This window comes from Phalangium opilio, unplaced genomic scaffold (assembly GCF_054372755.1).
Source record: "Phalangium opilio isolate 3A_F unplaced genomic scaffold, DU_Popi_V2 ptg000105l_1, whole genome shotgun sequence".
Classification (NCBI taxonomy): Eukaryota; Metazoa; Arthropoda; class Arachnida; order Opiliones; family Phalangiidae; genus Phalangium; species Phalangium opilio.
In genome coordinates this window covers 10,217,077-10,228,631 of record NW_028324207.1, presented here as the reverse complement: position 1 = coordinate 10,228,631, position 11,555 = coordinate 10,217,077, and positions in this window count along the sequence as shown.

Here is an 11,555-nt window from a genome sequence, read left to right as displayed (position 1 = left end):
TGTTAAGAAAAGATCCGCTTCCGGGTCTTGGAAGTATTAGTAAAGAAATGAAATTGACATCGTCAAAGAATTCACCCGGTTATATTGCGGCAAACCTCAAGTTTGGGTTTAATTTGATGGACGGCTGTATCTAACCCAGTTTATTGGAACGCCTATAGAGGGAAATATTTTCTTCATAGACCGGTTTGTAGGACTGGCGAGGAGGATGGAGAATGTGGGCATGAAAGCTAGAATGAGAGATCATTTTCATCCTCAAAAAATGGTTGTCTGATCATTTAAATTTCCATTTAAACAAGACGTGAACAAAAACCCTTTTCTATAATATAATATATTATATATGTCTATGAAACCAAGAAGGAATTTATATATGACAGCCTAAAAAGGCGTCCGGTGTGCGCGTGATAGTCGACAATCCCCCCTCATGGGTGGGGGAAGGGTGGATATCAAGGCGGGACTTAATATTTTATCTTACTCAATGTTTTCCACCATCTATCATACCTTTTCGTTAAGCTTCGCCTCCTTGTGTAGATGGTATCAATCCTCCTTGTCTGAAACCTACGCATACTTCTATTTAGTCCAGCGCATTTTTGCAAGGCCGAAGTATGTTTGTATGCTAATGATGTGCAGAGCCGTTTATAATTAAACCAGATTAACAACATCGGATCGAAATCCAATTCAGCCCCTGGTTGTTAAAAGTTCCAAAAGGTAAAACTGTCCACTATCGTTGTTGCGATGGAGTTGAAGGTATTGTGTAAGGATATGTAGCTACTACCACGCCTTCTACCGCATTACATCTACGCTATTGAACGGTGTTTAACATCTTTCGCAAATTTGCATTATCCGAATCAACGGAGCGTCCATGGTAAACACCGATCTTACAAATCCCCTTTAATCAAAGTATTCTCATCTATTTTTGGGTTGGAGGCCTACCTTTTATGTTTGAGATGAAATCAATAAGATAAACTTCAGCAGCTAGCCCAGAGATGATATCGTTAATCTATATTTTACAAGGTATCCCTGTATTAACTCTCTAAAACTAATCAATTCACTCCATCTACGAAGAAATGACAAATGGCGCTAAAAAACGGTCAAATTGAAAATCAAGTTGTTTTTATTGATTCTTCTACTAATTATAAGACCAGTCTGCATAGTGAAACATTTGGGAAATACCTCCGAATGATTTTAAAATTCAAATTAGGTTCAGATTTTAAGAATAATTTGAAATAAGCCCCTCTGACCAATCACGTAACGCCCTGCCTTTTTGTCAACAAAATTCTCGTTTCATGCTCCATGTCGAATGAAATTTATCGTGAGAAAATTTTATATTACAATCGTAACGCGAGAAATGGAGCTTGCTACGAGAATTCTGTTAATAAAAAGGCGGGGCGTTACGCGATTGGTCGGAGGTGCCATTATCAAATGATCCATTAAATGTTAAACCATCTTGAATTTTAAAATCATTCGGTGTTTTTTTCCTGGATGTTTCACTACGCAATACAAGAATCTGTAAAAAATCACTTTATTTTCGTTTTCAACCTCCCTTTAACAAATAGATTGGTTTTCTCCAACAATGTCTTCTAACTTCTGTTTGAACCGCAATTCCTTCCAAGTGTTAATCACTATTAGATTCGTGCTTCGAATAATTGCTTTTGAAAGTTTATGTCTCTTGTCGATTGACAAATTTGTTTTAGGAAATCATTTTTGTGAATTGATAAATTAAAATTTCGGCAAAATTTTCTTAGAATCGTTAATGGGATCATAAGTTCATAAGGTATGTTCCATAAGTGGTAACTTAGAAACTGGAGCTTGTCATGAGATGAGTTAGGTAGGAGATTCAGGGTAAAGCGAGGGAGGCCTGGTAAGGGCTGCTGTCAAAGGCAGACTAAATAGGGGCTAGATGGAACTCCTGCAAAATTAACCACCGAGTGTGGGACTTCAGTTCTCGCTTCCGGCGTTCTGCTAGAACTAGCTCAAGCTGTAAGACTCTAGCATTACGAAACATAGGTAGTCTCATACTTATGGAAGGAACATATCTTATAAACTTATGATGGGATTAACATATTCTAGTTTCAGCCCACGCATGACGCTTGGAATTATGTTGTCTCAGCTGCGGAGCGCGATTTCATTCACTGGTGTGGGACGTTCTGGGTGATTCATCGTGATTAATTTAGAGAACTATATAGATCTGCTCGCGCTCAGATTTTCTTTAAGTTCAATTTATTTAGTTTTAGGGGTCAAAACGTCCCAACAGATTTAGCGAGAGGTCGGTACTGACTTTCGAGCAGATCTCGGACAGAGCACGAAATAAATGAAGCCTAAAGGATAATAATCCGAGCGAGGGCTGATCTAACTCCATAAATGGAATACCATACACTTTTCTTTAGAGCTACGAAAGAACCCCAGATATCTAACGGTTCGTCGCGAAACCAACCTGCTGGAGGCATCTCACTCGTGGGTTACTTGGCTAGATGACGGCGAGCCGGTCGACGTCATCTACCTCGATTTGTCGAAGGCGTTTGACACCATCCCAACGAAGGGCATTACTGAGGGTCTCATCAGTGCAGGCTTATCCGGCTCGGCGCTCAGCTGGTTAACCTCGTTCGTGTCCGGCCGCATGCAGCGTGTTGTCCTCAAGGGTCACTCTTCCCCGCCTCTGCCCCTACACAGTGGGGTTCCGCAAGGGTCTGTCCTGGGGCCGCTCCTCTTCGGGGTGTTCATTAACTCGCTCCCCGCTGTAGTCAACGACTCCCTGGTTTTATTGTTTGCGGACGACTGTAAACTCTCCCGACGGGTCTCTGGCTCGGCCGACTGCCTTGCCCTCCAGGCTGACCTGGACGCTGTCCTCGCATGGGCCGCGACCTATGGCCTCCACTTTAACGACGGGAAGTGCGAGGTCCTGCACCTTGGAACGCGCAACCCACGCCACCAATACCATGTTGGCAGTACCCCCCTCCCGCCATCGTCGTCTGCTGCCGACCTCGGCACCCTGGTCGACGAGGACCTGCTGTTCCGCCGCCACACCTCTAAAATAGTCGGCCGCCTGAACTCGATCTCAGGGCTGGTCAAACGTAACTTTTACTTTCGCTCCCCACGGTTCATGCGTACCATTTACAACTCCCTGGTTCTCCCATCCGTCGACTTCGCGTCGATTATATGGTCTCCTCCGCAGGCGGGGCCCAAGACGTCGCTCACCAAGGCCCATAATCGCTTCACGAAACTTACCAAGGGCTGTGAGCGCCTACTCCCTGCCCGGCGTGACTCTCGGCTTCGTGTCTTGCCGCCGGTCCTCCGCCATCGCGTTAACGACCTCGTTTACCTGTTCGACCTGTTCCGCGGGGCCGTCGACGCTCCGGTCGCCAAGTACTTCGCACTTGCCTCTGAGACGCGTACCCGTGGCCATCGCCTCAAACTCCGTAAACCTCGCGCCCGCACTCGCCATCGCCAGCACCACTTCACTGCCCGTGTGGTGAATGACTGGAACGCGCTCCCCCCGCCCTCCTCGACTCTCCTGGCCGAAAGTCGTTTCGACTCGCCGTCTCGACCTGGCTCTCTTCCGTCCCCTAACCGCCAGTGTGTGTGCCCGTGTGTCCAATAGTGTTTTTTTAATTAATTTGTTTTGTTGGTTTTTGTTTTTGTTTTCTATCTGTTCATATTGTTCTTTTTTATGTGCTACTATGCTGTTTTTGTTTTTACCATGGAGGGGGGTTGTACCCAAGCCCTGGTGGCTTCACAACCCTATCCCTCGAGTTCCACTAAATAAAAAAAATAAAAAAAATAAATAGTGTTTTGACCAAAAACCAGCTGTTGAACCTAAAATTCCAGCTGAAATTGTTTGGCATCTTAACAAGCGTCACTGAAGACTTTGAAGGTGGGTATTTGTTATTGATTGAGAAGTTGATGTTTTTCATTTAGCGACATCTGGATTCTTCGAGATTCGGATTGAACTATTATTAAAGTTGAACACGTTTTTTTATAATTTTTGAACGTCATGGAGAGAAGTGTTAATGGACTTATTACTTCACGATAAATTAATTTGTGATGTTCATTGGATAATGAGATATATCTTAAGCGAGCCAATAGGATTTTATGTGTTTTTAATCGATCTCATCCAAGGTTAGTTAATAAAGAAAGAACGAGCAAGCCAGGTCAAAAGGTCAAAGTTATGAGAAAGTGTCATCTATACTCTAAGGTTCAATTTTCCATTCATACTGGACTAAAATCTCACGTTCACGTCGGCGAATTACCTGTCAACACTTATTAACGACTACCTAAAATAATATTGTCAAGATGGCACCACCTCGTTAACCGCTTTTTATTTTGCCCTACCGCACTCGATCATGTCTTACTGGTACATGATCAAGTGAGCTATGCTTTAGCAGACGATATATGAAAAATCTTCAAGATTCTTGGCTTGATTTGTCATTTTGGATTGGTAAATTTTTTTGCATTCAACAAGTTGGGAAAACCAGAATATTTCCTCTCCGACTCGAGTGTAGGACTATCAGCAAACTTATTTACCTAGACATACAATTATTGCTCTTTATTGATAAGCAACTGCAGAAGTTAAAATAATGAATGGAGATTAAAAGAGTAGTGTATTGTGACAATGAAACTTTAATGGCGAACTAAAAGTAATTTAAGTAAAACTATAACGTACAAGAGAGGAAAAAACAGAAAAAAATATATATTCGTAAACATAGAGACCGTAAGGCTATCTATTAAGTATCGAGACCGGCATATGATTGCACCTTTTTAAAATTTTATTGGGCAGTGTCCAGTGCTTATTTCCGGCCCTGATTAACACCCTTGTGCGTCCCTAAACTGAGGGTTGCTTACCCCCATTGTTTTACATGGAAAAGGATCTTTCGAGTTTTAAACCTGAAACACAACAACGTTGTGATTGTAATGTTCTATCTTTTGTTTGTTTTATCACTATCATATTTCCCGCCACAAACTGTATTGTCTGTAACGCCATCTAGGCTAGAAAAAGAGATATAGATATAAGAGAGATTCGCGGAGCGAACTACGCAATAAATGTTTTCCTACGTTCTAAGATAATGTGTCTTTATTTAATCAACTAATCATCACCAAACACTACATTGGCGACGGAGTCTTTTTCGACCCTCCGAGGAATGCTCAGGCAAGCTTTAATCAAAATTAACTCGCCAAAATCTTCGATTGTCGTCTCTTAATGTGCCGCCAAGGCTTATTTGCTTTACATCACATGCGTTGTGTCATCCTACAATAATATGGCTTTATCGTTACCTGTACTTCTACCTTTTGCGCTGCACAATGATACCGCTAATCTTAACGCTGCTTGGAAGAAATGGACCACCAAATTTGATAACTATCTAGTAGCTTCTGGCGTTAGAGATGATCAGAGGCAAAAAGCTCTATTTTTGCATTGTGTGGGCGATGAAGTTCAAGATGTTTTTTATGCTTTACCTGGCAATGAAAATACCGCAACATATGAGGATGCCAAGATCCTTTTAACCACACACTTCGCACCGAAACAAAATGCAGATTTTGAGGTCTTCAAATTCAGAGAATCTCGGCAAAGAGAAGACGAATCAATCGATGATTACCATGTTCGTTTACGTTCATTATCTAGTTATTGTACCTTCACTGATCTAGATTTGGAGTTAAAACGTCATATTGTGCAAACCTGCATATCAAAGAAGCTGAGACGAGCTGCTTTTGAGAATCCATCCTTAACTCTTTACCAAATCCTAGAGAAAGGTCGTCTGATGGAGATATCAGAATCACAGGCGTCAACCATCGAAAATACAAGTAATAAAGTCACTTCGCACCAAGAAGTAACACACTACTTAGGAAAACAATCACATCGATTGGATCACCAAAATAAACCAAGGGTTAATCAACCTCAACATCGTCAATTTGACAATAACTCAAAGAAATCTGATCAACACACCACTTGTGGTCTGTGTGGAGGAATTTACCCTCATACCAAGTTCCCTTGTCCCGCAAAAGGCAAAACCTGCAATAAGTGTGGAATACCGAATCATTTTAGTAAGGTCTGTCGCTCTACCTCAAGTTTCACACCATCTCGCTTCACCAAGCAAGGGACAACGTCTGGAAACAAACGTCATCAACAACCACGAGTCACGACGTTAACTACATATACCAAATCCGGTGATGCAGAACCTACCACTGAGACAGCTGACGAAACTGAATATTTATTCACCTTATTTGATGGTTACGAATCAACCGCCTCGTTACCACTGGTCGACGTTACGCTCGGAAATACGGCTGTCACCCTCCTGATGGACACAGGTGCCAGTGTAAACCTGTTAAACCTACAAAGCTATCACACGCTGAAAGACAAGCCATCATTGTCTCCATCTTCGCTACAGATATTTCCGTATGGCTCCGACACGCCTCTCAAATTAATCGGCAAATTTCACACCGACATTAAGATGTTAAACCGACAGGCCCACGGATGCTTTCACGTTACCAGTGATCAAGGAAGCTCCTCACCTTCCATCCTAGGTTATCATAGCCTGCGTGATCTACAACTTATCAATCCACCTGGTAGAGTGAAACACACTCTCAACTCCATGATTGCGAGAGATATTATTGACAAATACCCAAAGCTCTTTCACGGCATTGGACTCATAAAAAATGTCAAGATTAAGCTGGCCATAGATGAGTCTATTACACCAGTAACCCAACCGCATCGAAGGATTCCTTTTCACCTGAGAGAAGCTCTAGAAGCAGAGTTAACCCAGCTCCAGAAAGACGATATCATTGAACCCGTCACTGGACAAAGTACATGGGTTTCTCCAGCAGTTTTGATTGTCAAGCGACCACCGTCAGAACAGAACTCTGACAGCAATATCCGATTACGACTCTGTGTCGACATGAGAATCCCGAATACCGCAATCATTCGAGTCCGTCACGTAATGCCCACAATCGAAGATGTGATTCACAAACTGAATGGATCCACAGTCTTCTCAAAATTAGACCTTAACAAAGGTTACCATCAGTTACTACTAGATGAATCGTCCCGAGATATCACCACCTTCAGTACGCATCGCGGCCTCTTTCGGTACAAAAGACTGAGTTTTGGAATAAGCTCGGCAGCCGAAATCTTTCATCACGTTATCCATTGCATCATCCAGAACATCGACGGCGCTCTAAATGTCTCGGATGATCTTTTAGTTTTTGGAAAAAACTTGACTGACCATGACGAGGCACTGGACAAAGTCCTCCAAAGGCTGTCCGACCACAACGTCACGCTTAATTCAGAAAAATGCGCTTTCCGCCAGTCGGAAATAGACTTTTATGGTCATGTTTTTGGACGGTATGGTGTTTCCGTCCATCAGTCGAAAATCCAGTCATTGCAAACCATTGACACACCGACAACACCAGACGAGATCCGTAGTCTCTTGGGTTTGGCAACGTATTGTTCTCGTTTCATACCCAACTTCTCAGATGTTACACGTCCTTTGCGCCAACTCACGAAAAAAGAAGCAACCTGGAATTGGACCGACGAACAGGACACTGCCTTACACGTCTTACGTGAACACCTTGCCAATGCCTCGATTCTGTCATATTTTGACCCAACCAAATGCACAACCATTTATGTTGATGCTAGTCCGACCGGGCTCGGAGCTATTTTGACGCAAAAGGATAAAGACACAATCCACATTATCGCTTTTGCTAGCAAAGCTCTAACAGATGTGGAAACTCGTTACTCGCAAACTGAAAGGGAAGCGTTAGCCGTTGTTTGGAGTTGCGAGCACTATCACTTGTACATCTATGGATCTCAGTTCACTGTCATTACTGATCACTTACCACTGCTAACATTACTGGGAAATCCCAAGGCAAGAACATCTGCAAGAATCGAACGATGGAATCTCCGCCTTGCACCATATGACATGAAGTTAGAATACCAACCAGGAAAATTCAATCCTGCAGACTATCTGTCGCGACATCCAGCGCGAAACACGTCAGAACCAAACAAGTGTCTGTCCGTAACGACCGAAGCTCACATTCGTCATATCGCTCATCAAGCAGTACCAAAGGCAGTAACTTACGAAGAAATCAAAGCAGCTTCCAATGAAGATAAACTCGTTCAAGCAGTAATCCACTGTCTTAGTACCAACCAATGGCGAAGCTCATCTATTGATGCCGATCGCAGCGACCACTTAAAGGTTTTTGAATCCATCAAATCGGAACTCGCTGTCGTGGACGGCCTACTCTTAAAACATCATCGTATTTATATACCACACGCTCTACAGAACCGCGTCATCGCGATAGCCCACGAAGGACACCTTGGCCTGGTTAAAACCAAGCAACTTCTTCGTACGAAAGTATGGTTTCCCCGAATGGATGTACTAGTGGAGCAAGTGATTCGAGCTTGTGTACCTTGTTTGTCTTCTGTTCCACACTCCGTGAAGGAACCACTACAAATGACCACACTTCCAGCCAAACCTTGGTCACAAATTGCATTGGATCCTCTAGGTCCTTTTAAAGGACATTACCTACTCGTCATAATGGATGAACATTCTCGTTATCCTCTAGCAGAAATTGTATCGTCTACCTCGGCGGAAGCCAACGTCAAGATTCTGTCTAGAATATTCGCCATATTCGGGTTACCAGATGTTATTAAAACGGATAACGGCCCGCCGTTCAACTCGCACGTATTCGCTGATTATTTGTCAATACTTGGAGTACACCACCGAAAGATCACACCATATTGGCCTCAAGCCAATGGCACGGCCGAAAGATTCATGGCCTCACTTAACAAAACGATCCGTGCTGCTGATGTTGCAGGCACCGATTGGCGCGATGAACTCCAACGTTTCCTGTTCAACTATCGCAATACCCCTCACAGCACGACTGGAGTACCATGTTTGGACGTTCTCTACGAACGAAACTACCATCCCCAGGTCCACCTACACCTCGCTCAATGAAGGTTGCCGATTCCGATCGTTGCGAGAAAACCAAAATGAAGGTTTATCATGATATCAAAAAGAACGCACGACCCCATCAATTCAAGCTGCACGACCAAGTTCTAGTCAAAGCGTCTCGCACCAACAAAATGTCACCGTATTTTGACCCTGAACCCTATTCCATCACAGCAATCAAAGGATCAATGATAACCGCGGAACGGAATGGACAATCAGTCACACGAAACGCGTCTTACTATAAACTTCTACCAACTCACACACCGCTCATACCATGTGATAATTCTGATCTCACTAACACACCACAGCACCTCCCAACAGAAGCATTAGCAGTTGCTACCTCACCGTCAGTGCCTAACGAAGATAACCCACCGGTACCTCAACCTCAACCCCGGTATAATCTTCGCTCTCATCGATTTGCTCCGAAACGCCTCATCGATGAGATTTAGTTCTTATAAACGTTATGTACATTTTTCTAAAGAAAAGGGAGATGTAATGTTCTATCTTTTGTTTGTTTTATCACTATCATATTTCCCGCCACAAACTGTATTGTCTGTAACGCCATCTAGGCTAGAAAAAGAGATATAGATATAAGAGAGATTCGCGGAGCGAACTACGCAATAAATGTTTTCCTACGTTCTAAGATAATGTGTCTTTATTTAATCAACTAATCATCACCAAACACTACAGTGATGTTAAAATTTCATGATGGGGGAGGGTGGAGATTATTTAGTGTGTTTAGTGTCTACAATCATAAACGGGGGAACTCTGGCCAGTTTCCACTCAATTAAAACACCAGGGCAAAGTCGGGTAACTTAGCTAGTATCTTATAAACTTATGAATAACCAAGAAGTGACATCTAGTTTATTAGGGAGAAGGTATAAATTCGCCTCCACATTTCTAGCTCTTTTATCTCCGGTCCTAACGTAGGTCCGGACGGAGTTAATCCCCACCGCCTCTAAATTACAGCCAGCAGCATCTCATTGGTTCTTGAAAACACACGTCAGCGTGGCGACGCGAATGACGAAAATTACTTTGTATTTTCCGACTGATGAGAGGCTGTGAAATAGCCCGGGGCCTCCTTTTACGTCCCCCCCCTTGTATTTTGAAAGGGGACTTGAACTATGGCGCCCGGCGAATACTTAGGCATTTTTTACGTTCTCTCTAATAAACTAGATATCACTTCTTGGTATAACCAAAACATTTTTTTTTAAATTCGGCAGTACTTTACTTGCCATACCCTATGCAACCATGCAGGAAATATAAAAAATCTGAGTTCCGGTGACCCAGGGCGTGGCACCAAGTATAATCTAGAAGGCCATGCTTGTAACTATTCAATGGCTGTCTGCAAAAACATATCAGAATTACTCAACCTCAAGTTTTCCAGGAGCCTCTACCGCCCTGAGACTGAAGCTGAGGATAAGAATGAAAATACAGGGTGTCTCAAAAAGGGTGGTAGGAACGAATTTCTATGGGTTCTATCAAAAGTATATAGAATATAAACAACAAGTTGGGAAACCAAAATAAACCTCTCCGAGCCGAAACGAATTTACTTTCTAAACACACGTCCACCAGCCAATGAGAAAAACCGGAAATACATAGTTCAAATTGGCGAAATATTGCCAATGTCTTTAGCAAAGGCTTAAGCGTTTAATAATTTCCTTTGTATCCTCAATAATTCTAATGAGGACCTAAAATGTATCACTGTCATCACTGAAGGGTGTATTTAACTTTCGGCTCACTCTGAACCGTTAACACCTCCTATAAGAGGAGGCGAAACAAGGTCATTTCTAGTTTAAATCTAGGGTATCTTATTTCACAGACCCAATCGCTTCAACACTTGTGGATAGATGAAGAATTAATACCCATATTATCTAATGTATATAAAAAATGCGATTACACTATATATAAATGTAGTAAAGCTGAATTAAAAATTAAACACCAAATTTACACAGACCCAATCGCTTCAACACTTGTGGATAGATGAAGAATTAATACCCATATTATCTAATGTATATAAAAAATGCGATTACACTATATATAAATGTAGTAAAGCTGAATTAAAAAGTAAACACCAAATTTGAAATATTAATATCAAAATATGTTCTTGGAATATTAAGATGAAACAGAGCTTTATAGCTACACAACTACTTAAAGAATCGTAATGCCGAAAAATATTTAAAATGTTTCCATTTAATATTCTGCAAAAAGGAAATGTTATCGTTTTGTAAGAGATCTTATCATCCTACTCGCTTTATATTAACTTTGATGTGCGTGTAGTGTTTCGATTCGGATGCAATCTTCATTACTCGTTCTATATAAACTCTCACTTGTGTCATTACATAGAAATAAGTTTATCTTAAATAATTAATTAAATATAAATGATATTAATTATTTTAATCGCCAGTAAATAACTTTAAAAATAGTTAAATCGTTTAAAATAAAGTTGTTCCTATTATCTTTCGAAACTTTGCTAATATTGACGTTTAAAGTGAAGGGTACCCCTCTTGCCCGCTTTCTTCAAATTTTGGGGTATATATACGATTCGTTTCCATTATAATAATAGATAAAAACGCATTCGCGTGAACCGATGGTGAAAGCCCTGCCATTGGGAGGCTAGAC